The 27,367-nt window shown below is 48.9% G+C and overlaps 2 long non-coding RNA genes across 2 annotated transcripts; one reads left to right on the forward strand and one right to left on the reverse strand.

Annotated features, from left to right (window-relative positions):
• The first annotated feature begins 6,197 nt into the window (after window positions 1-6,197).
• LOC139081992 (uncharacterized) lies at window positions 6,198-22,805 on the forward strand. The gene is made up of 4 exons (XR_011537581.1): window positions 6,198-6,405; window positions 9,527-9,658; window positions 19,522-19,620; window positions 22,547-22,805. It is a non-coding gene; the product is annotated as an uncharacterized lncRNA (long non-coding RNA).
• LOC139081993 (uncharacterized) lies at window positions 21,309-26,641 on the reverse strand. Its single transcript, XR_011537582.1, has 2 exons — window positions 26,263-26,641; window positions 21,309-26,168 (listed from the first exon to the last, which is right to left on the reverse strand). It is a non-coding gene; the product is annotated as an uncharacterized lncRNA (long non-coding RNA).
• Window positions 26,642-27,367: the final 726 nt, after the last annotated feature.

Consider the following 27,367-nt stretch of genomic DNA (forward strand, 5'->3'; position numbering starts at 1 on the left):
TTTTTCCCTTCTCCCCAAAGCGCCCCCCAATACGGTTGTATATTTTCGGTTGTAGGTCCCTCTGTTTGTGTTATGTGGGACACCGCCTCAGCATGGCCTGATGAGCGGTGCCGTGTCTGCACCCAGGATCTGAACTGGTGAAACCCTGGGCTACTGAGGCAGAGTGCACGAACTTAACCACTCGGCCCCAGGGCCGGCCCCTTACCTACATATTTTGAAATAATAAATCTATTGTGCACTAGTTTGATTCACCCAGTTTAGAGGTTATCTGCTGATTTCCTTTTATGATCAGTAAGGATTTTTAGCTCACACACACTTTATCATCTTTTCCTCCATCTTCTTATTATATCACAATTTTTGGTTAAATACACACTCAGAGTTTTCATTATTATGATTACATAAATTTTATTCAATACTAAGCCAAGAAGTGTCCTTTCTTGTTCAACCTTTTATTTTTCTTGTAGTTAATAATTGCACTTTTTTTTTTTTTAATTTCTTCTGTTCTCTTTGAACATCGAAGTCTCCCTATACCCACCAAAAGCCGTTTAAATCTCTCAAGGTTGTCCTTATAGTCAAATCTTTCAGATAACTATCATTCCCATTTTTTAATTTCTTGGAGCCTTCACATCCCATTTCCCAGGTTGCTTTCTGGGACTTGTGTCAGCTCTCATCCTGGGACTTCTTTACAAGTCCGAAAATGACTTTATTCCACTCTCACACTTGACTGGTTGTATATAGAATTTTAGGTTGAAAATTATGTTTTCTTAGCACTTTAAAGATGTTTTTCCATTGCCCTCTAGTTTCTCTTGTTGCTTTCGAGAAGTCCATTGCATTCTCGGTCATTCTCATTTCTCTCATTCTCATTTCATTCACCTGCATTTTCTCTCTGGAATCTTTCATATCCTTTTCTTTATCACTGCTATTCTGAAATTAGAGATGATGACTTAGTCTTTCTCGAGATCTTTTTTCATTCATTGTTCTGGGCATATGGTGATCTTCTCATTCTGAAAATTCTTGCCCTTCAATTCTGGAAAAGTTTGCTGTATTATTACTTTGACAATTTCGTCCCCACTGTTTTCTTGGTTCTCTCTCTGGAGTTCCCAGTAGTCAGCTATTGGCTCTCCTGCAATGACTCACCATTTCAAAAAAGCTTTTTTCTCTGTTGTGCAAATTTTTCTTTTGTTCTACTCTCTGTGAAATTTCTCTAACTTTACCTTCAATCCTTCTATTGGATTTTCTTTTAGCAACTATTTTTTTATTTTCCAAAATATCTTTCTTTTTTTTTGTGAAGAAGGTGGCCCTGAGCTAACATCTGGTGCCAGTCTTCCTCTGTTTTATGTGGGATGCCACCATGCCGTGGCTTGACAAGCCGTGCTAGGTCCGTGCCCAGGATCCAAACCTGTGAACCGTGGGCCACCAAAGTGGAACACGAGAACTTAACCACTATGCCACTGGGCCAGCCCCTGCAAAAGATCTTTCTTATTTTCTGTTTTCTTGTTGATTATAACCAACTGTTCTTGTTTTGACAGAGGTTACATTTTTATGTAACTCTCTGAGGATATTAAGGATGGTTTCCTTGCACATAACATTTGTCTTTTTCATCAGAGTAATTATTTTCTGTTTGTTTTGGTCTTGTCTTTCATGTTAGAGGTTTCCTCAACAGAATCTTTTCTCAAAGTCCGCAGCCCAACTTCTTAGACCTTTGGGAGTATTTCACAGGGAATTGCTGTTCTGACTCCTTTTATTACTTCCCCTGGGGCAGAAATTGTGGGTCCAGAGTGATGACATACTAATTTATTTGAGCACTCATACGCTAGACTCTCTTTTGTGTAATTTAATTCTTTTCTCAATCCTATGAGGCAACTACTACTATTATTAGCATATTCCCAGCTGAGGAAACAGTCACAGACAGGCCATGTAACTTGGCCAAGGTCACACAGCCATCATGTGGCAAACCTGGGGTTCTTGGCTCCAGAGCCCGACCTGCTAATCACCTCTAGTCAACCACTTTATTGGGAACCCTGGGGACAAGTTGCTCTCTATTCTTCATAGAAAACAACCACAACATTATAGCATTTATTGACCACTTACTAAGTGCCAGACACTGTTCCAAGCACTTTACATGTGTGGATTCATTTAATCCTCACAATAGCCCTATGAAATGGGTACTATATTTAGTCTCATTTTACAAAGAACCTGCCACTGGTTAAAATTGCCTGCTGTAGACTGAGTGCGTGTGTCCCCCCAAATTCGTATGTTGAAACCTAACCCCCAAAGTGATGGTGTTAGGAGGTGGGGTTTTGGGAGGTGATTAGGTCCTGAGGCTGGAGCCCTCATGAATGGTATTAGTGCTCTTATAAAACAGACCCCACAGAGCTCCCTTGCCCCGTTCTGCCACGTGAGGACACAATGAGAAGACAGCTGTCTGTGAATCAAGAAGCGGGCTCCACTGGACCTCCAGTGTCTTGATCTTCCTGGTCTCCAGAACCGTGAGCAACCAGTGTCTGCTGTTCGTGAGCCATCCGGTCCATGATGTTCTGTTATAGCAGCCTGAACGCGCTGCCGAGAGCAGCAGTAGTGAGGGCGCCGGCAGAATTTCCAACCTAGGCTGTCTGCCTGGCTCCGGAGCCCCCACTTTTTCTTTCTTTTCTTTTTGGGCCTCCTTTAGTTGAGTAAATGAATGGATTTACGGATGGTATGGTGAGAAGGGAACCTCTGACTTTCTTGGTTGTGTTTTTAGAATTCATCCATATTGTAGATACACATCGAGAATAGCACTCAGCAAACTATGGCCTGAGGGCCGAAGTTGGGCCACGGCAGTTTCTGTACAGCTTGCAAGCTAAGATTTTTAAATGGTTGGGGAAAAAAAAAAAATCAAAAGAAGAACAATATTTTGTGACACTGAAAAATTATTTGAAATTCAAATTTCAGTGTCCATAAGCAGTTTTGGTGGAATAGCCGCTCCCACTCATTTGCATATCATCTAAGGCTACAACAGAGATACTATGGTCTGAAAAGCCTAAAACATTTACTCTCTGGCCTTTTATGAAAAACTTTGCCAAGCCCAGCTCTGGATGATTGCCTCTCACTGCTGCAGAATGTGCTGCTGTGTGACTCTCCCACACTGACTGGTTCGTTCCCTGTAAATGTCCCTGGTTTGTCCCCTGGCTTATCCATCGTGAACCAGGGGAAGAACGTCTCTGAGATAGACAGCTGACTCATGGAGTGGACACACACTTAATTTTCCTTCCTTCTGTGTTGTTACAATTTCCAGGATTTTTCAAATTTTCACCATTTGACTTTTCACCAGGTATGCCGAGGGGCCAACCCAGTGGCGCAGTGGTTAAGTGTGCACGTTCTGCTTTGGTGGCCCGGGGTTCGCCGGTTCGGATCCCGGGTGCAGGCATGTCACACCGCTTCGCAAGCCATGCTGTGGTAGGCGTCCCACATATAAAGTGGAGGAAGATGGGCACAGATGTTAGCTCAGGGCCAGTCTTCCTCAGCAAAAAGAGGAGGATTGGCAGCAGATGTTAGCTCAGGGCTAATCTTCCTCAAAAAAATTTAAAAAAGTATAGTGAGATGTCCCCTTCTCGCCATACCATCTGTAAATGCATTCATTTAGTCAACAAATATTAATTGAGCACCTCACTTACTAAGTGCTCAGTTATTCTAGGTGCTGGGGATACAGCAAACGAACAGAGAAAGTCATGCTCTCTGGGAGCCTGAAGTCACCGGTGCTGTGTTCCTGGAGCCTTACTTGGCACATGCTCCCTTCCCAGCACTTGGTGTCAATAGCTGTTGGAATCCTCACAACAGTTCTATGAAGTAGATAGCATCGTCTCCATTTTCCAGATAAGAAAACCAGCTCAGAAATGCCTGGGTGGGGTGTGAGCTCCCCCCGGACTGGTTGTGGCAGCTCGGCTCTTAGTTCCGTGCTCTCCTGCCTCCCTGCACAGTTTTGCCAACACTCCACCTCTCTCATTTCCACCTTCCTAATTTTTGCCCTTCTGATGAGTGTAAAATGCTCGCTCATAATGTCGTTTCAATTTGCATTTCTCTGATATCTAGTGAATTTGAATATTTCTAAAATATGGGCTCTTAACTGTTAATTTGCTTCTTGAAATCAAACTAGCGTATCTTCTAAACAAGGTGAAAAAAATTTTAACAAAGAAATTCACAGACATTTACGTGTCTTCCTCCCTTGTTGCAATTTGAGGCTTGCGAGAAAGGAGGCAGATCTTGGCATGATGTGCTTTGTGCAGACCAGCTGGGGTCAAAGATCAAGCCACTCACCAGCCACGTGACTTCTTGCAAATTACTAACCCCTCTCAGCCTCTGCTTCCTCCTCTGTAAAATGGGCATAATAGCCCCTGCCGCGTAGGATTCCTGGGGAACTAAAGAGCTTGGCACATAGAAGTTGCCATCAATATTAGCCACTATCATTAACCCCGTCAGTGCTCACGAGAAAGGGAAAGAGAGTCACTATGTGATGATGGCAGGGAGCTTTAGCATTTTCCAGAGGGTCTCCCATGGTGCTGGCGTGAATAGTCTCAGTACTTAGCTTTTTCTGAGGGAAGTTTTGCTAGACTAGAGCAATTGCAGAGCGCAAAAGTTTATGTTGGGAGTAAAGCACGTGATTGTCAATGTGACTTCATGCAGGGTTCTGGAATCATTGCTCTCTTGTAGCTGCTAGGTGAGAATGAGGGTATTCTAGTTGTGTGCTCACAGACTTGGGGGTGGAACAGGGTGCACACTCCCCACTGTCCCAGATCTAGGGGTTCAGCTCATTAGAAGGCATTCAGGGGTCCCCTTTGGTCTCACGGTGGTCTTGAAGTCCTCACCAGGGGATCTGAGAGGCAGAGTGAAGACCCAGACACAATGGGCACTGCCCAAGAAATGGGAGTGGAGAGAGGGCTGGACCTTCCTCCTGCAAACCTTGACCCATGCCCTGGGCTTCGGTGCTGTGACATGAGACATCTGTATTTCCTTCACCGTGACAGTGGAGGGCCGATCTGGAAAGACCCCAAATGCCTGTTGAAACCAGAGTCTAAGTCATTCGCAGTGAAAGGGAAGTCATACTGTACACATGGCCTCTGGAGTCTGACTGAACTGGTCTTGAATCCCAGCTGGGTGACCTTGGGCAAGTGTCTTAACTTCTCTGAGCCCATTTACTAATGTATGTCTCACAGGGCTTCTTCATCTTTTGTGTATGACACATGGATCCCTCTGATGGTTGGTGAAGCCTATGGACCCGTTCTCAAAACAACACTTTTAAATGCATATAATAAAGCACATGGGATTACAAATACTAATTATATCCAACTCAAGTATCCACTGACAGATGAATGAATAAACAAAATGTGGTGTACACATACAATGGACTATTATTCAGCCTTAAAAAAGAAGGAAATTCTGACTTATGCTCAACATGGATGAACCTTGAGGACATTATGCTAAGTGAAATAAGCCAGTCTCAAAAGGACAAATGCTGTATGACGCCACTCATGAAAGGTCCCTAGTCAAATTCATAGAGACAGAAAGTAGAATGGAGGTTGCCAGGGCTGGAGGGAGGGCAATGTGGAGTGAGTGTTCAATGTGGACAGAGTTTCATTTTGTATGACAGAAAGGGTTCCAGAGATGGATGGTGGTGATGGTTGCACAACAATGTGAATGTACATAATACCGTTGAACTGGACACTTAAAAATAGTTAAAATAGTAAATTTTATGTTACGTGTACTTTACCACAAGTAAAAATAATATAAAAGGTGATTTACAGAAAAAAATTATATCAAAACTCAGTAACGAAAATATTAAGCAAATGTCTGAGGTAGTACCATAAGCGCTGCTTTATTGGGAATTAAATGGCAGCAGGTCAATTAATTAATTCACAAGTAGTGATACACGTGAAAGATCTCAGGAGATTTCTGTAACAACTGTCATGTGATATGAAAATATCTGGGATTTCTATTGGGGCTGTGGCTTGTTGCCGACATTCATGACAGAAGCAAATGCTAAATTTCAGTTAGAAGTTAGTGAAAATAAAGATGTAAATTTTTTTTCCCATCCAAGTTCAAGAAATCCTGAATCCTATACATGTAACCTTGAGGTGGACCCTGGGTAAGAACCCCAAGTTGGATGCTCTATATTCTAGAACCGTGGCTGCCTCTGGAAGGGTTCAATGTAAACGATGGTTCTTAGCAACAGACAAACTGGCTCCCCTCTTGGAGGGATGGATGGTCAAAGACTTGCATTCTGTTCCAGAAAGAGAGGGAACTCGTCCCTAGAATGGATTACATCACTTCTAGTAGAGCAAAGAAGAAAGCCGTGTTTCTGTGTCACAACTCACTGACCATTCATTCCCTGGTTCCCAGGGTGCTGTGTGTCTTTGGCAACTGACTAATCAGGTAGCTTTTCACCAAGCCTGGTAATCGTGTAGTCAAAGGTCGGTCTCCTCATCTATAAAGTGGTAATGATGGTGCCAGATCTCACTGAGATAGGCCCGTTTTAAATGCCTTGGAAGCTTGGCAATTGAAGTTAATATATTTTATTAATCTTTGACCTCTAACTATCAAAGGGAACCGATGAGTGGGTCAGTGGTTTCTGCTTTTGAAAAACCGGCTTAGTAGGTATAAGAGCCCTCAGTTTAAAAAGGATTTCACAATTTCTCATTTGCAAGAGAGGGAGGGTGTTAAATAAAATCGTGGTGAAACTGTGAGGGGGCTGTGATTTGGCCAGTTCCCAGGGCTTCCAATCTATTGAGCAAAAGCAATTTTGAAAATGTGATTTTCCTAAATGGAGAAATGAAATTTGAGCCCAACTGAAAAGATCCCAACGAAACTGCTTTCTCTAAAAGTATCCAAGACAGGAGCCCCTACTCTGTGTGTGTGTGTGTGTGTGTGTGTGTGTGTGTGTGCGGGTGTGTGTGAAGGGCATATGTGTATAGGGTGATGGACAGCTCTGCACGGGCTATGTGTGTGCAGGAGGAATGGGGTTTTGGTTGTCAAAACAGGGAAGAAAACCTTCTTTTTAATTCCTGTTTCGTCGTCTCATTTTAAGGTTTAAGAGCGAGCTTGGGGGTGGTCCTCGAAGGTTCTCTGAGTCGAGTGAGTTGAATGAGCTGTGTTCTGAGGACGTTTGCCCAGGCCTTGGCATTCCTGCGTGAGGCCTTCTAAAGAGGGCCAGGGCCTCCAGGCCCCTCCGGCACCCTCGAGAGTCCCCGTGGAGGTTTAATCAGCTGTGTGTTCTGCTCTTGGGTGCTTCTGTTGGGTGTCACGAGGGCCTCCCATCTGTGTGTGCACAGACCCTGATGACAACCAGCCTCCACGCAATGCACTGGATCCCGAATTCCAACCCCACGTCTTCTCAGGTGGCTCTTAAATCCAGAGCAACATGGGATTAAAGGAAATGTTGATCAACAGAGGGATGAGTCAAAAAGAGAGACAATCCAAAATGGATGGAGCAATAGATCAACGATCTGAGTCGAATCCGGGTGGTGGTTATGTGAATGCTCACTGTACACTTCTGACTTTTCTGCATGTTTGAAAATTGTCATAATGAAGTGCTGAGGAGAAGAGATCCAGTTAAAAAAAAAGGATGTTATCCTAAGACTCCAAAATTTTGATGTATCTGGGATAATTGTCTTACAGCTCAGTTAAAAAAAAAAGATCCAAAAATGATTAACAGAATTAATCAGATTCCAAGAATGGGGTGGAGAGGGATAGTCCTGACCTTTAAATTCTGCTGCAGTCTTGCTCGCTCTGAGTGGGCAAGGCAAGACAGTAGCTGTTGTAGGTTGACTTGTGTCCCTCCAAAAGGCCTGTTCAAACCCCTGGCACTTGTGAACGTGACTTTATTTGGAAATAGGGTCTTGGCAGCTGTGATCAAGGTAAAATGAAGTCTTACTGGATTAGGGTGGATTCTAATCTGATGACTAGTATCCTTGTAAGAAGAGGGAAGTTTGGACTAGAGACACAAGGGAGAACAGCCAGATGGAGGCAGATTGGAGTGATGCATCTACAAGCCAAGGAATGCGGAGGATTGCTGGCACCCGCCAGAACCTAGGAGGAAGGGAGGGCCCGCCCCTAGGGCCTGCAGAAAGAGCGTGGCCTTTCTGACACCGTGATTTGGCCTCCAGAACCGTGAGAATCAGTCTTTGTGGGGTTTTTTTTTTTTTTTTTTGAGGAAGATTAGCCCTGAGCTAACTACTGCCAATCCTCTTCTTTTTGCTGAGGAAGACTGACCCTGAGCTAACATCCGTGCCCACCTTCCTCTACTTTATATGTGGGACGCCTGCCACAGCATGGCTTTTGCCACGTGGTGCCATGTCTGCACCCGGGATCTGAACTGATGCACCCTGGGCCGCCAAGAAGCGGAACGTGCATACTGAACCACTGCACCACCGGGCCGGCCCCAGTCTCTGGTGTTTTAAGTCACCAAGTGTGTGTACTTTGTCATGGCAGCCCTAGAAAACTAACAGAGGGGCTGCTTGGGGCTGCAGCTGAAACAGGGGGATGGCCTTGTTTACCTCTGGGGCAGCTCCTGGCACAAAGTAGCTGTTCAATAAGGAGTTGGGGTTGACTGACTAGCAGTATTACAGAATTTCCTTATTTATGTGCTAAGGTTTGTTCTCCTCCCCCCATACTAGGATGTCACCTCCATGAAGGCAGTGAGGACAGCTCCCATTCACGACTGTAAGCCCAGCACTTAGAACAGGGCCCAGCACATAGCAGGTGCACAGTGAACACTATATTTCACAGAATTAAGGGTCTTCCCTTCTCCTTTGCCCTCTTGTTCTTTTATTCATTCAGTAAGTGTTTATGAGGAGCTACCATGTGCCCAGCACCCTGCTGGGATTTTGAAGTTCCTTGACTTTCAATGATGGCAAAATTTTGGGGGGAAAGAAGGCACACATAGAGATAAAATGGAACAGTTAGAATGAAGATGCATATTTTTTACTTGCAAGGGGTATTAGGAGCCGTGGGTCCTAAGTGCTCGTTTTGCAGGGGGATTAGTTTGCTGGGGCCGCCATAACAAAGCACCACAGACTAGGGGCTTAAACAACAGAAATTTATTTTCCTACAGTTCTGGAGGCTGGACATCTGAGATCAAGGTGTCAGCAGGGCTGGTTCCTTCTGAGGCCTCTCTCCTTGGCTGTGGCTGGCTGTCTTCTCCCTGTGTCTTCACGGGGTCTTCCCTCTGTGTGTGTCTGTGTGCTAACTTCCTCTTATAAGGACACTAGTCAGATTAGGTTAGGGCCCGAATGACCCCATTTGAACTTAATTACCTCCGTGAAGATCCTATCTCCAAATAAGGTCACATTCTGAGGTCCTGGGAGTTAGGACTTCCACATGTGAATTTTGGGGGGCAGGGTGGGGGGGGGTCACAACTCCGCCCATAACAGCGGTGTGGAAAGGCAAACAAACACAGGCAAGTGAGGCGATTTGCCCGAGCTGGTTAGCAGCCGAACTGGGGCCAGGATGTGTCTCCCAGCTTCAGTCTGCTGCTTCTTTCCACTCTTGTTTGCAGCCTTGCTTTGTGGCACTGAAACATCAAATGCTTGAAGGATATCTAACCACAAGATCCAGGCATGCAGTGTCAGTCCTGGAGAGCCTGGAGAATGATCACTGAGCTGGGCCTGGCAGAGAGGGTCGGAAGCAGGTAGGTGGGGGAGCCAAGTGCAGACTCCGTGAAAAGGAACAACTGGGAGGCAAGGGCCGGGCGTGTGCGGGGGACACTTGTCTGCTGCGTGATGGTGGCATGAGGCTCTCGGCTGGTCTCTTGGCTTCTTCCCTCACCCCCTTCCAGGCCATCTCAACCTAGCAGCCACAGCGATCCTTTAAAAACTCCAAGTCGATTCATTTCCCTCCTCTGTCCATGATTTCTCCCGCCTCAGCTGGTCCATTCAGAAAGTCTCCGTTCATTCGCTCAGAAACTCTCCAAACCTCAGCCAGCTGGGGTGGCGGCTCCCAGCTCCCTTTGAACTCTGCCAGAAGGGGGCCCCCTGAGTAGGTTTCTGGGAAGTCAGGTCGAGAGAGCATGACTGTTTCTCAGTTAAACTTGGCTTCTCAGCTTCTTTCCTTCATTTGGCCTGGAGACAGGCGTTCAGGACACGCTACCCCAAAATATGGCACCGTGGAATGTTGAATATTTTAAGCTGAAGGAGTCTGAGAAATGGCAGAAGCAGGAAGGACTCTCATGTGAGAGGTACCCTCCCTATACCTGGAGGAGAGGAGCATCCTTTTCTCTAAGATGCAGGGACACTGAGGGGAATCTGAAGGAACAGGCCTTGCTGAGTGTCCCCCACTGCTGCACTTACCCCATGCTCTTTGCTCTGTCAAATTTCTCCACGACTGTCCACTCTTCATCCAGCCTAGCATAAAACACTCAGGTTTAACCATTTCTCTGGGTCTTTATTTCCTTGTGAAGGCTCCTGTGTCCTGTAAAATTTATATTAAATAAGTGTCAATGCTTTTCTCCTGTTACTCTATCTTTTTTAGTTTAATTTGCAGATCCAGCCTGGGACCCTAAAAGGGTCGAGGAAAAAACTCTTTTTTTCTCCCTACGCAGTTCTCTCCTGCAAGCTGAGCTTCAGCCTTTGGCTTTCAGTAGAATCAGTCTACTGTCATCTTTCTTCTTCTTCTTTTGCTGAGGAAGATTCACTTTGAGCTAACAGCTGTGCCAATCTTCCTCTATTTTGTATGTGGGTCGCCACCACAGCATGACTGACGAGTGGTGTACGACCTGGGAACCAAACCTGGGCTCCCAAATGGGAGAATGAATTTAACTACTAGGCCACAGGGCTGGCCCCTCTATTGTCATTCTTCTGGTCACCATCTTTACTTGGGGCTCCCAGGGCTAACACAGTTAATCTCGCCAAAGAACGGGGGCAGGGAGGAGTTGCGAGATGTGGACTCCCACCTGTGCTCCTTGGCACCTGAGTGACCCTTGAGACCTGCTCTGGAGGGGAGGGAGGAGGCTGACCTTTCACGTATGCGCTTGGAACTGCTTCTGGATAAATTCATCCAGGGCAGGAGAGAGCTGATGAGCCTGAGGATGGGGGAGAGGGGAGATCCTCGGCAGTCGTCTGGTAAGTATGCCTTATCCAGGCCGTTCACAAAGGTTTTACCTGGTTATTGTGGGAATTGGGAGAAGCCAATGGAGCACTAAGCACTCCCATACCCCTTGGAGCAGAAACCAAGTATTTTCTCTCAGAATCCTGAAACCTCACATCTAAGTGGGAAGAGGGGCCCCAATGTGAGGCCGGACCAGGTGTGGGAGTGGTCTGGGAGTGGCTGGCCTCTCAGATGATGTCCAGCCATAGTCGTTCCCACCTTCCTCAGGCTCCCGGAATTTGAGCCATTCCGTCTTGCAAAGGATTCCCAGAATGTTGGGAGAAAACGGAACACTCACTGTTTTTTTTAGAGGGGTCCTTAAAACAAATTAGGGTTCAAGTTGACCAAGAGATGCTTGATTTCAGGTTTCCCGATGACAGGGATCCTGGTCACAAGCTACTGAATTGTGAGGAGACAGAGAAAATCTCATTTTCCTTAGCAACAGAATTGCTGCCTCCCTTCCTCAGCTGAGATCCACTTTTAAGAAATACTTTGAGAGCTCATGGGAGTGGGAAGTGAGGCCTCCAAGGGCCTGCTTGAATGTTAACAATAGCTGGCTGTGGCCACTTCCCCCGGGGGGGCTTGGCCGTTCACTGCAGGGCTTTTGTTTCGCGTTTGCTGAGGTTTGTAATTCGGAAGACAATGAAGGTGATGGAGAAGCTGAGTAGGGGAGGGCGGGGGAGGAGGAGGCCTGGGCGCTGTCTCCCACCAACCCAGTCCTTGGGTACCACCCACTTCTCTCGGAGATGGGGGTCATCTCTGGGGATGGAGTGTCATTCCACCCCTAGGCTGAGACGGCTAAGTTCAGGGACCACCTCAGCTGGGGTGCAGAGGTGAGGGGGCAAAACCTAAGCCCACATCTTTCTCCTAATAGTTTGTCAGTCATCACTGGGGTCAGAAGCTCCAGGAGGAGTACTGGAGCAGGTACCGAAGAGGGGTGGTCGTCTGCCATCCACCCGCTGCCCCTGGCCTCTTGCAAGGTCGATTTTGCGCAGCTTTTCTTAATATAACGGCAGAGGCAAGAATTCCCTGGCGAGGATGGAGCTAAATGTCAGAGACAACCACTTCTCCTTCCCTGGTTTATTTCTCTGCTCTAGTTTCAGATTTACTCGCCCTTGGAGAACCTTACTTCAAGCCCAATTGCCCAAGCCAGGTCTTTGTTTTGTGAATTAATCAAATAATAATAGCGCTCCCCCCTGCTGGGAACCGGCGGGAGGCCGCAGCAGGTTCAGCATCCAGCGAGCAGGGAGGAGCAGGGACCGGCCTGCCTCCTAGGAGCGGGGCGAGGCTCTTGCTTTTGAATTCAGTGAATGAAGTTAGCAGCGGACAGCCGGCTGTCCCTCTGGCTGCAAGGCTGCAGGCTGGGCTCAGATTCCAGGCCGAGGAGATGGTCCTGTCGTTCTTTGCCAAACTGCACTGGGGAGACTGTCGGCCTTGGCAGCTGGCCTGGCCCTGTCCCATCCAAGACTTGAAGGCTGATGATAGCAGTCTTAGATGGAACCACAGTGCCCTGTCCCGTCCTTTTAAAGTTAACTTTTTTATTTAACCTTTTTTTTTTTTATTGGAGCCTACCATAAATACAGAAAAACATATAGATCTTGTTAAAGGAGAATCTTTTTTTTTTTTTTTTTTAAAGATTTTATTTTTTCCTTTTTCTCCCCAAAGCCCCCCGGTACATAGTTGTGTATTCTTCGTTGTGAGTTCTTCTAGTTGTGGCATGTGGGACGCTGCCTCAGCGTGGTCTGATGAGCAGTGCCATGTCCGCACCCAGGATTCGAACCAATGAAACACTGGGCCGCCTGCAGCGGAGCGCGCGAACTTAACCACTCGGCCACGGGGCCAGCCCCAAAGGAGAATCTTTTTAAAATTTATTTTTAATTTTTCCTTCTTCTCCCCAAAGCCCCCCCGTACATAGCTGTATATTCTAATTGTGGGTCCTTCTAGCTGTGGCATGTGGGACGCCTCCTCAGCGTGGCCTGATGAGCGGTGCCATGTCCATGCCCAGAATCTGAGCCAGCAAAACCCTGGGCCACCGAAGTGGAACTCACAAATTTAACTACTTGGCCACAGGGCCAGCCCCAGGAGAATTTTTTTAAAAGGGTATAATCATGACTTTTATACAAATATAAAATGAACACGTCATAGATTTTATTGAACTCACTAACTAATGAGGGAACCAGTATGACATTACAATGGGTTTGAAGCAGAATCCAGGAGCGGACACACTATAGGCCGTCAGGAATGCTGGAATGGATTGGCTTAATGGATACAAAATTGGTCAGTCTCCGTAGGTCAGTAACTAACTACAACTCCACTGGACGCAGTGTGTGTTTTTCTGGACAAGCATCCTTTGCAGTATTATCAGTATTCAACAACTCACAGAGCTGTAAAATAGCTCAAAGCTGATGAAAATGTGCATAGAAGAAAATAGTCCTGATGCGTGTGGTGGACGACACCCAGTTTTCTGTTGAAGGAACCTAGTAATTTGGGGATCCGTTTCAAAGCACTTCACAGTTGTTCCCTTCAGCTCTGGTGTGTGGCTCAATCACTGTTCCGAAGTGCACACTCCTGTGACTGCCACCGGGGACGAGGCTGACAGCATCAGCTCCTTGGAAGCCCTTCCTGGGCTTCTTCTCAATCATTCCTTGCGCTTTTCTTTCTCTGGGAAGGTAAACCCTATCTGGATTTCCAAACCCTAGGGCTGGTTTTGTCTGTTTTGAACTTCCTGTAAATGTCATTAGAGAATATATACTCTTCTTCTTCTTCGTTTTTCTTTTGGAGGAAGATTAGCCCCGAGCTAACATCTGCCTCCAATCCTCCTCTTTTTGTTGAGGAAGACTGGCCCTGAGCTAACATCCGTGCCCATCTTCCTCCACTTTATATGTGGGATGCCTACCATAGCTTGGTGTGCCAAGCGGTGCCATGTCTGCACCCCGGATCCGAACTGGCGAACACGGGGCTGCCGAAGCAGAACGTGCGCACTTAACCACTGTGCCACTGGGCCAGCCCCAAGTACATACTCTTCTAACTCTGGCTTCTTTCACTCAGCAAATTGTGTCTGCGATTCGTCCGTGTATCAGCACGTATCAGTAGTTCCTTCCTTTTGATTGCAGTACAGGAGTCCACTGGATGAGTAAACCACTGAATCCGTTCTACTATTGATGGGCATTTGAGTGGTTTCCAGGTTTAGGAAGTAACAGTGCTGAGGTGAACGATCTTGTCCACGTCTTCTGGTGCCCACATGCTCAGGCATCTGTTGGAGTGGAATTGCTGGAGGTCACAGGGTAGGAATGTTTGGTTTTAGTAGGTTCTATCAGGTTCCCAAAGTGGTTGAACCCATCTCATTCCCACCAGGAGGCAGGAGCCCTGTTACTGTCCGTTCCTTCTTTCCAGCTTCTGGCTCCAGGATTGTTTCTTAAACTCTGCTGAGGAAAATTTCTTTCTAAGTTTAGATTCTTGCCTACAGTCATTTTTAAATAGCTCCAGTCTTGGCAGCCAGAAAGATTCTTTTAAAACCCGAGTGAGATGCTGTCCCTTCCTCGCTCCCAGTTCTTCAGGGCTTCCCTTCACGCTTAAGGCAAAATCCCAGCCTGCGCTGTTTTTTCTGGCGCCCGCCTGCTCTTCTCATCTTGTGCCCGCCACTCGCCCTCTTGTCCCTGGCCCCAGCCGCGCTGACCTTCTTTGTGTTCCTTAGACACACCACGCTCATTCTCTACTGTAGGATCTTTGCGCCTACTGTGCCCTCTGCTGGGGATGCCCCTCCCCAGAGCTTTGCACGAACTCCTTGGTACCCTCTTGGCTCAAATGTCACTTCTCAGCGATGTTTTATCTGATGTGAGGAAATTTGGAATGAGCAAAAAAAGATGAGAGCGCGTCTTCAGTGGAAAACTGCCTTGTTTACAGCACCCCCTTCCCGCTCCCTGTGTTCGTCTTTCGTTGCCTCTGAGCTATTTCATAATGTTGTGAGTTGTAGAGAACCCATGACAAATGCAAATGATTCTTGTCTTTGGACGATGTGCAAATAAATTGCGTCAGGGGTGGTTCAATTGACTTCCATCCCCCTCTGCGGCAGAAGCCAGTTTCGTGTCTGTTTGCAAATTCATTTCAACATTCCTCATCTATAAACGTAGCTCTTCTTTGATTTCTCCTTTGAACTGGTTGTAACATCTGCCTGGTTCCCTCATTAATAATGAGTTAAATAAAATCTTTAACACAGGTTCATTTTTTTTTTTACCTGTACGAGAGTGCTAATGTTTCCTTTTTTGAAAATTATCTTTTAACACTGACGTTCCCCAACCCAAACTCTTTGTATGTCATTGCTCTGTTTTCTTCAGAGCCAGATCATCATCTGAGATTGTCTGTTTATTTCTTTACCTGTTTTTTGGTGGGTCTTTCCCTGTCTTGGTCAGTGCATAGGGTAGGCGCTCAAATGAATGTGATGGACTGAACGAGAGCAGGGAGATCAGCAGCAGCGCTGTTGTCTGCACACAGCTGTGTTCCAACCCTCTTCCCTGCTCCTCCTCTCCTGCAGGGCCATCGTCTCTTTGTGTTCAACCTGTGGTGTTCCCATGGATTCTCCCCTTCAGGTCAAACAAGGACAGGCCAAGCGCTGCACTTGACATTTTTGACAGGTCAATAAATCATGCTTTTGTGGCTTGCATCAGGCTTTGGGTGTTTCCTCACTGAGCAGATTGATAAGCAACCTGGAGATATTGGGTAACTTCGGAAGTGAGAAAGCCTTCTGCAGAAGACTGGGTTTCGGTCTCTCAGCCTCCCGACAGTGAAATGGGTTCTGGGAGGCCAAGTGCTGGAGGCCACGTGGCCGGCTGGTGCCAGCAGGAGGGCTGGGCCTGGGATCCTCCGACTCAGAGTGCAGCACTTGCTTCAATAATGAAAACTGGCACTCGGAGTGTGTGTCCTGTGCCAGGCCTGCCTTCGGGGATTTGTGTCCATTACCTCCTCCTTACAAGAGTGCGACTTGCAGATGAGAAAACCAGGCTCCAAGGGAGGGGATGGCCAGTCTAAGGTCCAGCAGCCACGAGTGGTGGAGCCGGATGTCAGCCCAGGCAGGCGGGCTTGAGTCCCTGCAGTTAGCCACCACCCCAAACAGCAGACCCCAGAGGAGAGCACATACTGCTGAACACTTGTTCCAGGCCAGGCCCTGTGCTGAGGGGTTTACGTGCCTTGCCTCATTTCACCTTCTTGATCCCCAGTGCGGGAGGTGCTGTCACTGTGCTGTGAGGCTCAGGAGTCCCACGACCACTCTCACTTCTGACACCAACTTCAAGGTCAGGGCTCCCCAAGGCCCCCCTTAGGTGCAATAATTCACCAGGAGGACTCATAGAACCTAGAAAAGCCATTATACTCATGGTTATGGTTCATTACAGTGAAAGGATGTGGATTAAGATCAGCCAGGGGAAGAGGTGCGCAGGCAGCATCCAGAAGAGGTCCAGGGGCAAGCTTCCGGTCGTCCTTTCCCAGCGGAGTTGTGCGGACAGTGCTGACCCCTCCCAGCAACGATGTGTGATGACATACAGAGGACTGCCAACCAGGGAAGCTCACCTGAGCCTTGGCATCCAGATTTTTACTTGGGCTCGGTCACACAGGCATGGCTGACCACCTGCGTGGCTAGCCTTGGTCTCCAGCCCCTCCAGAGGTTGAGCTGATAGTGTCCAAGGCCCCCCCACCATAAATCACATCCTGAGCATAGACTGTGCTGTGTGGCTCAAGGCCCCCAGGTAGACAAAGACACTTCTCAGGCAGAACAGTCCACACACTTAGAATTTACCTCCCAGGAGCTGGTGGCAAAGGGCCAAACCTTTCTATGGGCACATGTGCCCATTTTGCAGAAGAGAAAATGGAGTCTTGGAGAGGTTAGATGACTTGCCCCAGGTCGCAAATCTCCATCTGGGATCTGAACCCTGACCGTCCAACTCTGGGGCCCCGTGCTTCTTGTGATCTTCCCGGCAGCTTTCGTTTCACTGTTGAAAGAGAAGTTAACCCAGGAGATAAGATTTTTCCATCTTCCCATTTCTCCAGTTGTCAGATAAGCCAGGTCTAGAGTATATTTTTTTTTTTCAATTTTTTTTATTGAGTTATTGATAGGTTACAATCTTGTGAAATTTCAATTGTACATTAATGTTTGTCAGCCATGTTGTAGGTGCACCACTTCACCCTTTGTGCCCAGCCCCCACCCCACCTTTCCCCTGGTATCCACTAAACTGTTCTTGGTCCATAGTTTTAAATTCCTCATATGAGTGGAGTCATACACAGATTATCTTTCTCTCGCTGGCTTATTTCACTTAACATAATTCTCTCAAGGTCAAGTATATTTAATTTAAGATCTTTATCAACTCTAGGCCATTAGGGCTGCCTGGGCAGGGCTGTGTTTGGGGAACTATGTCACATCCAACATGATTCTTCTTGCTGTGGCCAAACTTGACATTGTCATTCCTGTGTGAGTGCAGAAAACTCCAGTGTACTCGCAATGAAAGCATGTGTTTAACACGTATTTATCAGGGCTTTGGGATGTCAGGCACGGGGCAAGGTGTGGGGGTGCCGTGGGGAATGTTAGACACAATTTATGCCTTTTCATGGAGTTCATAATTAATGTGCTGAGGGGGGAAGGGAAACACAAATCACCGGGTCATTACTTCCATTACTGCCTCTCCTGGGCACGCTAGGCTGCAGCCATGGCCATTTGCTGGAGAAGTAGTCAGTGAACACCTACTACGTGCTGGGCCCTGACAATGGAAAGGCCCTGGGAGCAGAGTGTGAACAGGCAGACACGGCCCTTGTCCTGCTCAAGCTCATTTTCACTTGAGTGGAAAACAAGCTTATCCGCACTTGTCTTCACTCAAGTGGGAGAATTATACAGAAATCTTGTGAAGCAGTGGATAATGTAATTTCCAACAGTGATGTGAGCCAGGAAGGAAACAAACACAAGGCCGGGGTGGTCAGAGGGTCTCCCAGAGGTGGTGACATTGAAGCTGAGACCTGCTGGATGAAGAGGAGCCATGTGAAGAATGGGGAACTGTGTTACAGGCAGAGGGAACAGCATGTGCAGAGGCCCTGAGGTGGAGAAAAGACCAGCTTGGCCAGAGTGTGGTGATGGAAGAGGATAGAGAGGTGGGCAGGGTCTTGTGGGCTGTGGAAGTGTTCGGATTTTATTCCAAGGACAGAGGGCAGCTGTTGAAACCCTCTGAGAAGGAACTGACATGATCTCATTTACACTTTAAGATCCTTCTTGATGCCATGTGGAGAGTGGATTAGGGGTGGCATGAGCAGAAGTAGGGGTGGGTTGTCACCAGGACACTGCATGCTGCCTCTCACCTCTGGCCTGTGCAGAGGCTGTGCCCTCCACTGGGGGTCCTCAGCTGAGCTGCAAAGCTCCAAAGATGTCCTGGTTTGCCCCTCATCCACTTTTATGAGTCACGTGACTTATGTGCAAGTTCCTACCTGGGCGTTTTCACATCTTTTAAACTGCACACGGCTATCACATGTCTGTGCTGTGTAGATTCAGCCTAGAGCCCCCATTTTCTCCACCAACTCTCCCACACGGTAGGAAGCTTGTCCACAGTGATGACCCTGAGGCCGGCCAGGGGTCAGATGTGCCTCGAGCAGCAGCAGAGAAACATGACATGGGCTTTGGTATTGATTCACGGTTGTGGGCGTCCTAACGTTTATTCGATTTCTCTGACACTCTAATTTGTTTGACTATGTGATGAGCTGGAAAATGATGGTTGGGATGTTTAGTCACCTGATCCTGTTGCTCTGTGACAATGGACAAGTCCTTGCAGCTCTGGGTGATAGTAATTGTCATAAGACCTGTCATCTTTAGGCACCACTCTCTGTGATGAGCACCCTGTAAAGACCACTGTCGGCATTAACTCATTCAAGTCTCACATCCACCCTATGAAGTCCTGTCATCACCATCGTCGCCATCATTACCATCATCATCATCATCATCTCCATCATCATCATCACCGTAGTCACCACCATTGTCATCATACAATCAATTCACAGGAAGAAATTGAAACTAAGCAAGTGGTACACACACACACACACACACACACACACACATATAAAACCGAGGTGGGATTCAAATCCCTGGACCAGCTGCATCGGCATCACCTGGGAGCCTGTTAGAATTGCTGAATCTCAAGTCCCCCCTTGGACCTACTGAATCTGAATCTGTAATTTAAAAAGACCCCCAGGTGATTTGTAGGCACACTCAAGTTTGAGAAGCCCCACCCTAAGACATTTATCCTCTGACCTTCTGTGAACTGTGACCTCTGCGTGGAGTAAAGGGTCCCTCTTGGTTGTGACAATATGACTCCTATGTGCCCCTTCCTAACCGTTCCATTGAAGTCCTTCCTTCCTTCTCAGAAGCATCTTCTTGTTCGACAGGTGAGGTCAAGTGCTTCTCAGACTGCGTGGCTCTGTGGATCCCCAGGAGCCACGTGGAGGGTTTGAGGCATTGACTGAGCAGAATCCTGCACTTGCCAGGTAAGGAACAGTCGTTGGCTGGGTTGGGCCATCGCCTATAGTGATGCCTGTATGTACACCTCACCCCCAGGGCCTTTGCACTGCCTTTCCCCTGCCTACAATGCTCCTCCCCCATTTCTCATGGCTGGTTCCTTCCTGTCACTCAAATCTCTGCGCAAAGACTACCTCCTCCAGAAGCCTTCCGGATGCTCCGTCTAAAGCAGTCCTCGCCCACCCCATCACAGTCTCTTCCTGTTGGCTTCTCAGTACTCTTCACTAGTTAAAATGAGCTACGATTGTTCACCTGCTTGTCACCTGTGCTCCCCCCACAGCAGGTAGCTCCATGAGGGCAAAGTCCCCGGGTTTCTGGTTTATTGCTATATCTCCAGAACCAAGAACACTGCCTGGTGCTCAGTAGATGCTCAATAAATATTTGTTCAAATGAGCAGACAGCCTGAGACCCCAGAATAAGTGCCCATGTGGCGCCAAGATGCTCCCAAATCTGCATCACCCAGGAAAGTAAATGGATGGGGGTGAAAGGGGCGAGCCTCACCACCTGAAGTGGGAACCGAGCCGTGCCTGGGGGGATTGTGTGCCTAAGATAGCAAAAAACGGGGGCGTGGTAGCCCAGAAAACTTTGAGCCGTGGGCTTGCCGGCAGAAAAAGTGGGAAGGGGCGGGTACCTCCAGGTGATTACTGGGAACCTTCTGGAAGGAAGAAGAGTAGAGAGATGTGCACATTGCCGGCTTCTCTCTGTGCTCTCCGTCGTGGACCTTGCAGAACAAGCCCTTAGAATTCCTCTTCTCCTTTGCACAGAAAGAGAGAAATTGAGGAGCGGGGCTCTCAGATGTCTCTCAGGGACTCTGAAGACCTCCCAGGGCCCCTGTTCATTCTGGAAATCCTTAAAGCACCTTCTGGGACTGGTGGAACCTGAATCTGCCCTGGGCGGGTTAGCCGCGGCCGGCCGACCAGCCAGCCTGCGATGCCTTGGGAGCGGCATTTATGTATTAAAAAGGCCACTTTTCGAGGAGAAATGCTGTGGATACATTAAGCTGTCGCCTGTTCTTTGGAGAGCCATTATTAATGGAAAACAATAGATTAATAGTTTTAAAACGCTTGTTCAATAAGTAATTTTTATGGCTCTGGATAGAGCCCATTAAACATTTCTGTGTGTTATTATAAAGAAGTTTTAAGCGTAAAATCATAAAGTCAATAATCAGAGAATTAGTCACAGCGGCCAGCCACAGGCCATTAGTTTTAGGCGCTGTCAGACACCTGTGGCTTTCGCGGGAGAGTTTTCTTCCCTGGCAGCGGCGTTCGCTCGCAGCGCCAGGTGGGGATGGAGAAATGACGGTGCCTGCCGCTCTCCATAAACCTGAGGGGACAGCAAGCAGGTGCGAGCCGCGGGGAGCCAGGCAAATATTTACAAAGTGCAGACGTGAATGCAAAACTAAAACGACCCGGGTCAATTTGCACATCCAGGCTCCAACACTTTATTTCCCCAGCGAGCTCGCACCTTTCAGAGCCTCCATCCGCCAGAGGCACGGCCTGATCTCTCACTAAAGATATAGGCAGGAGCCGCGTGCTTTTAAAAGGGAAGCGTGTCACCAGAGAATCCCCCCAGAAAGGCTTCCAGGGCTTGTTTCTGAAATAGCAGATTCATCTCCCATCAAATACACAATGGAGTGAAGAATTTGAAAACGAAACTGTGAGCTTTTAAAATTTTTTTTAATTAAAAAAATTTTTTTTTGAGGAAGATCAGTCCTGAGCTAACATCTGCTGCCAATCCTCCTCTTTTTGCCGAGGAAGACTGGCCCTGAGCTAACATCCGTGCCGTCTTCTTCTGCTTTATATGTGGGACGCCTACCACAGCATGGCTTGCCCAGCAGTGCCACGTCCACACCCGGGATCCGAAGCGATGAACCTTGGGCCGCTGAAGCAGAACATGCGCACTTAACCGCTATGCCACCAGGCCAGCCCCTAAACTGCGAGCTTTGAAAAATGATTTTTTGAAAAAATCATGACAAACACAGTACAAGGGAATTATGGAAACTAGAGAACATCCAAAGAAGATAAAAACTACCCATAATCTCTTGACCCGGACTCATTCAACAAATATTTACTGAGAGCCCCTCTATACGCCTGTCACTTCTCAAGGCACTCCAGATGCTGTGATGAACAAAATGGGGAAATAGTCTGGCCCCAGGGAATTGACATTGTGTGGGGGAAGACAAGCCATAACTACAATAAATAGGGAATCAGATAGCAGGTGAAAAGGGAGTAAGTGCTACAGAAAGAAGAAGCAGAGGAAGAATAAAGGCAATAGAGGGAGGGGTCATTGAGAAGGTGAACCCCTGCAAAGACTTGAAGGAGGTGGGGAGGGAACCCTGTAGGAATCTAAGAGAAGGGAGTTCCGGGCAGAGGGCACAGCCAGTGCAAAGGCACTGAGGCAGGTGTGTGCGTGGCATGCCTGAGAAGTCATAGGGAGGCCGGTGTGGCTGGAGCAGAGGGAGGGAGGTGAGGAAGTAGGAGAGGAGGTCAGGGAGGTGAGGGGCAAAATGATGTGAGGCCTTCCAGGACTTTTCCTTGGAGAGAAGTGAGGAGGTTTGAGCAGAGGAGGGACGTGATCTGACCTACTTTTGAACAGGATCCTGCTGGCTGCTGCGTGGATTGCAGACGATGAGGGGTGAGGGAGGAAGCCAAGGGACAAGAGAGGAGGCAGCTGCAGAAACCCAGGCCAGGGACCAGAGTGGGGAGAAGGGGCAGGATTCCAGATATCTTCGGAAGGCAGAGCCAGTGGGATTTGCCGTGGTGCACCTTCCCAGGCCTTTCCCATCACTGCTCTTTACCTGCTGCAGGCAGAGCAGCCCTCCCGTTGCTACCTTGGTGCCTGAGATTTCTGTCCTCCGCAGGCTCCACCCTCGTTTCTGTCCTTTTCTCTTTCTAGGGGCCTGGAGGAACCCCACCCACCTGGATCCTTTGCCAAATGGGCAGCTTCCCGCATCCTGATCCCAATGGTGACTATTTTTCCAGCCTGATACTCGAAAATCGAGTATGGAAATATGTCCTGTACGGACACCTGATGCACCTTGTGCCTCTTCCGTTCTGGGAGACCAAAGGAGCTAACCTCAGTGCAGGTGTCAAGAAAGGGGACACTGCACGTTATTCCTCTGTAGAAGCGGAGCTGAGAGAGTCAGAGGAGAGGGGTGAGGCCCAGGCTCTGCCCTCTCGGGGTTTACAGGCATGGATCTCAAAAGACCACTGGGTATGTTAACCCAGCTCAGATGCTGCCTGCTCCAGGCAGCCTTCCTGATTGTTGATCTCCTCCTCTGTGCCTTGTACCTGCTTCTATCATTGCACCCGCGACCCTGATTAATAAGGGATCTGCTCACACAGCTGTCTCCTACCAAATCTGGAGTGTCTTTGGTGGGGGTGGCAGAGTGGGGCACGCAGTGTTTGCCTTAGGGCCTGGCACACAGTAGGTGCTTTGTAAGTGCTTCCTGAAGGCAATAATTGGTGCTGCTGGATTCGCAGAGGCTGATTGACCTCAGAGCTGATGGAGCATAAGCTTCAGGGCGCTGGCCCTTTACGTGCTCACAAGACCATGTGACTCTGCACAATTTGTAAAGTAAGATATTCGTGTATTCTTTTTCTTAGAGAGGGCCTCTCCCAAATTGCATGAGCTTCAGGCCCCACACAGGACCTCGCCGAGGGAAGGCTCAGAGAAGCGGGTTTTGGATCTGGGGTTCGAGAGGTGGGCTTATACCAGTCAAGGGGGAGCTGACGCTTCTTTGGGGGCCAGGAGGACAAGGAGCCACCCGGATTTAGGCCGCGGCTGATGGCCTGGGGCCAGAGGGTTGCAGCTCCTGGGCACTTCTGCTACCTTCATTCCACTGCCTGGCCCCTGAGAGGGGGCGAACTGCCCCACAGACCCCTCATGTTTTCCTCACTTGCATTTCCTCTGTCCTTCATTTCTTTGTCCTGCTGTCCTTGACCAAGCCCGGGGTTTCTCCCGAGGGGGTTGTGGTCCATATTAGGGGAAGAAATTTCAGGAACCATCCTGTTCCTTCTCTTTCTCTTTCTTTCCGCAATCACCATCCTCTTTGACGCCCCCCATCCCCACCCCATCAACACTTCGGCTTCGTCATTTCCCTTCTCTGAGCCTCAACAGCCTCGTCTGTAAAATGGGCATAAAAGCCCACCTTGTGAGGCATTTGTGAGGGTCGAAGGGGGCAGGTGTGAGGAAATGTTTGTCACCTGTCAAGGGACGTTCAGGCACGAGCTCTTGTTCTGACAACCAGGTTTGACCTTCCTGAAATCCACAAACGTCCCCCAGCGCTGAGGGCCTTCCTGGTGGGGCTGACCTGCAGGAGCCTGGAAGCCAGACCCGGGTTCAGAGTCCCTGTGACCTCCATCTCACTTCCCAGCCCTCTTTCCAGAGACCTGCCCGGCTTCCAGTCGGTTGACGTTAATCATATTTGCTGTGAATAGTCACTGACCTATAATTGCAGCCTATTAACTCTGTTTTCCCCTTTCATTTGCACACATGAATTTTACCCTACTTCCAAAAGCAAATTACAGGTTGGAAATCAGAATATATCAAAGAGGGGTGAAAAGGTTGGAGCAGAGTGACCGCTGTATAATGAAGTGTCCAGTGATAACATCCAGGCTGGGCCAAGAGAGCATCCACTTTGGGCCTGTGTTCATTCAGGTGCCTGGGGGGTGCAGGGGGACATCTCAGGCTGGGCTTCTCTCCAGAGACCATGGCTTCTGAGCCTCAAGACGTGGCTGGGCAGAGAGGTGGCAGTGGAGGTATAACATAGTGTGATTCTCCCACAGACATTCGTGGGCATTGGCTGGGTGCCCGGTTCCACTGCGCTTTTTTGTCTGAGCAAATTGGGAGGAGGGAAGAGGTAGAGCTGGGAGTATGAAAGGCTCTGAACTAATGTTCTCGACTTCCCCTTGCAGCTGGCATGTGGGACAGTGGGAAGGACTGGGGTTATCACAAAAGCTGCGTTCTTTCTATCTGGATGGAAAAAGTTGCTAGTTTAATGCTCCTCCTTGACGGGGTAATGTCAAAGGATTATAGACTTCTAGCCCTAAAAGGACCTCAGATACAAGCAGGTGTGATGTCTCCATTTTAAAGATCAGGAAATGGAGGTTTCTTCCAAAGAGAGCTCCTCCGCTGCCTTGTGGGCTCCTTGAAGGCAGGTTTCTCTCTAGTCCTGTGGGAGCCTCTGTGAGCTAAAGAAAATTTGGATGGGTGGGTGGGGTTACAAATACAAATACCTACGGGGGCCAAACCTGCAGCAGAAACGAGTGTGCCAGACTGAGGAGGCAGTAAAGAATTGTACTCATGTCTTCATTTATTTAGCAAATACTTGTACGTCACTCGCTCTGTGCAGGCACTGTTGTAACTGCTTTACGAGTATTAACTCATTTCATGGTCATAGCGGTCCTGTGCAGTGGGTGCCATGGTCATCCCCATCCTACAGATGAGAGAACTAAGCAGAGAGAGACTAGGGGGTCTGCCCGAGGGCCCTCAGCTGCTAAGTGGCAGAACCAGGCTGCGAACCGGGCAGAGTGGCAGGAGCCACGGCGAGTTGGAGCCAGCACAGCCTCCAGCCCAGGCCCCCGCAGAGGGGCAGCCTCCGCTCCACCACAGCCCCACGTGGCCAGATCCTCCAACTTTTCAAGAGATACTGGAAATCCACAATTGTACGTGAAATTTTAAAAAGTTGACTTTAATTTTGTAAGCATTGTGTGGCTCAAAGAAAATGCTGTTTGGCCTGGGGGGTGCCAGTGTGTGACCCCTGCCAGAGAGGACGAGGAAGATGGGACCGAGGAGGAAACAGGAGGGAGGGGAAGGGAGAGAACAGAAAAGGAAGAGTGAAAGGAGGAGTTTGGAGCAAACTTATGATAATCACCATTCATTCAACAAGCATTTATTAAGCACCTACTATATGCCAGGTGCTGTGCTGGTGCTAAGAAAACAGATTTGAATGAGATGTGGACCGTTGCCCCCGGAAGAGCTTATAGCTGTGTTCTCATCTGGTCTGAATTTTAAGATGAGAGAGCTGAGGCAGAAAGAGTCCCCCCACCATGGCTCAGAAGACCTGTGCTCTTCCAGCTCTGAGCCCGGCTCACTGCCACCTTGGGCAGATCGGCCGACCCCTCGGATATGGCTTTGCTTCTTAAGGGGCAGGGGCCGAGTGGGCACGGCTTTCTCCGCCCACTTGCCTTTGCAGTGGCACAAGTGGCCACACCAAGCCTGGTGTTGGCCCTCCTAAGAATCACAGGGACCTACCCCAGCATCCCCAAGCACTGACACCAGGTACTTTGACATTCCAGCTGGTAGCTTCTCCCTCTGCACTGGGCCTGTAATTCTGGAAGCTGCCGCCAGGGGGACGGTGTTGTCAGTATTACCTGACACTGGGGCGAGTTGCTTAGAAAAGCAGGACCTGCTCCAGCCCAGGCTCCTGCTTTGTCTCCGATGACCTGCCTTTGAAGCCTGGAAGTCCAGCATTCTTCACCAAACGAAGTGTGGGAGCCTGCGGTGGCCCCACATCCTGGAACACAGAGGCAGAGAGGTGGGCAACATGCACAGGGCAGAAGACAGGTCTCGGCTGCTCCAGCCCCCTCCCCGTTCCCTCCTTCCCCCACCTGAGAACCTCATCGAATTGACTGATTCATTCCTGGTGACTTCTGCAGCCGCTGCTTCCGTGTCTGCACCTTGAACTTGCATTAAGTTTTAATTAAAGCCGTTTCACCGGCCTTGCCCTTGGCTAAATGCAGCTGTGGGCACAGGGCACATAGATATTTAATACTCTTGCCTCTCCCTGCTGAAGGCACAGGGTGCCCAAGGGTGTACCCGAGCCCTGCCCGCTTGCAGCGATCCGCGAGCTCGCTTAAGTGTGCCCACAGGCCCTGAGCGGGAGGCCGCACAATAACTATTCATTGCCCTGGGTTAAGTGTGCCCAGGGGCACCTGTAAACTCAATGCAGTGATTAGCGATGGCTCCCAGTGAAGGCTGCCCGAGGTCCTGCTGAATGTCCTCAGCCCTAAATATAGCCTCCGCGTGCGGCCTTAAAGGGCACGGTGCGTTTTTGGCTGCACACTTGGTCACATCTTCTCTTCCTTCTTTAAGCAGAATTGTTCCCTCCGTCTTAAAGCCCAGCCTCTGGGGGCTTCCCTGCCTTCCTCCAGGTTGCAGGGGAGGGACAGGTGTGGGAACAGGGGGACAGCTTTGGTGGTGGCAAAGGGAAATGCTGAGTCCTCTTTATCCTCTCCCCAAACCTCAGGCATCTGCCCTGTTCTTTCCTCTTCACTCCCCAAGTGAAGGCAGCACCTCCAAAGACAAGGAAAGAGTGGGGCTCAGTCGAAGGGCTCCCCAAAGGCTGTCCTGAGCGTGCTGCCAGTGGGGGCTCTCGGGGCCAAAGGGCAGCAGAGCTGGGGAACTGAGACTGTTCCCCAGAAGCTGAGCCGGCTCACTTCTTTCTCCTCCTGGGAGCCCCTCTCTGTCCGTATGGAGGAGTGGGGGGCGTGGGCTTGGGCAGGGGGTTATTGTCAAGGTGAGTCTGTCCCTTCTGGCCTCAGTCTCCTCACCTTGTACAGGGGTGGGGGTTGGTCAGATGATCTCTGAGGGCCTTTGACGAGGGCTCTCCGAGGGTCCTTCTGCTGGTCTGTGATGCCCTCCTTGTGCCGAGACCTCCTTGCCCAGGTCTGGAGCAGATGCGAAGCGGGTTTTGGAGAAAGCAGAAAGAATTGA

Source organism: Equus przewalskii, chromosome 2 (assembly GCF_037783145.1).
Source record: "Equus przewalskii isolate Varuska chromosome 2, EquPr2, whole genome shotgun sequence".
NCBI classification, from domain to species: domain Eukaryota; kingdom Metazoa; phylum Chordata; class Mammalia; order Perissodactyla; family Equidae; genus Equus; species Equus przewalskii.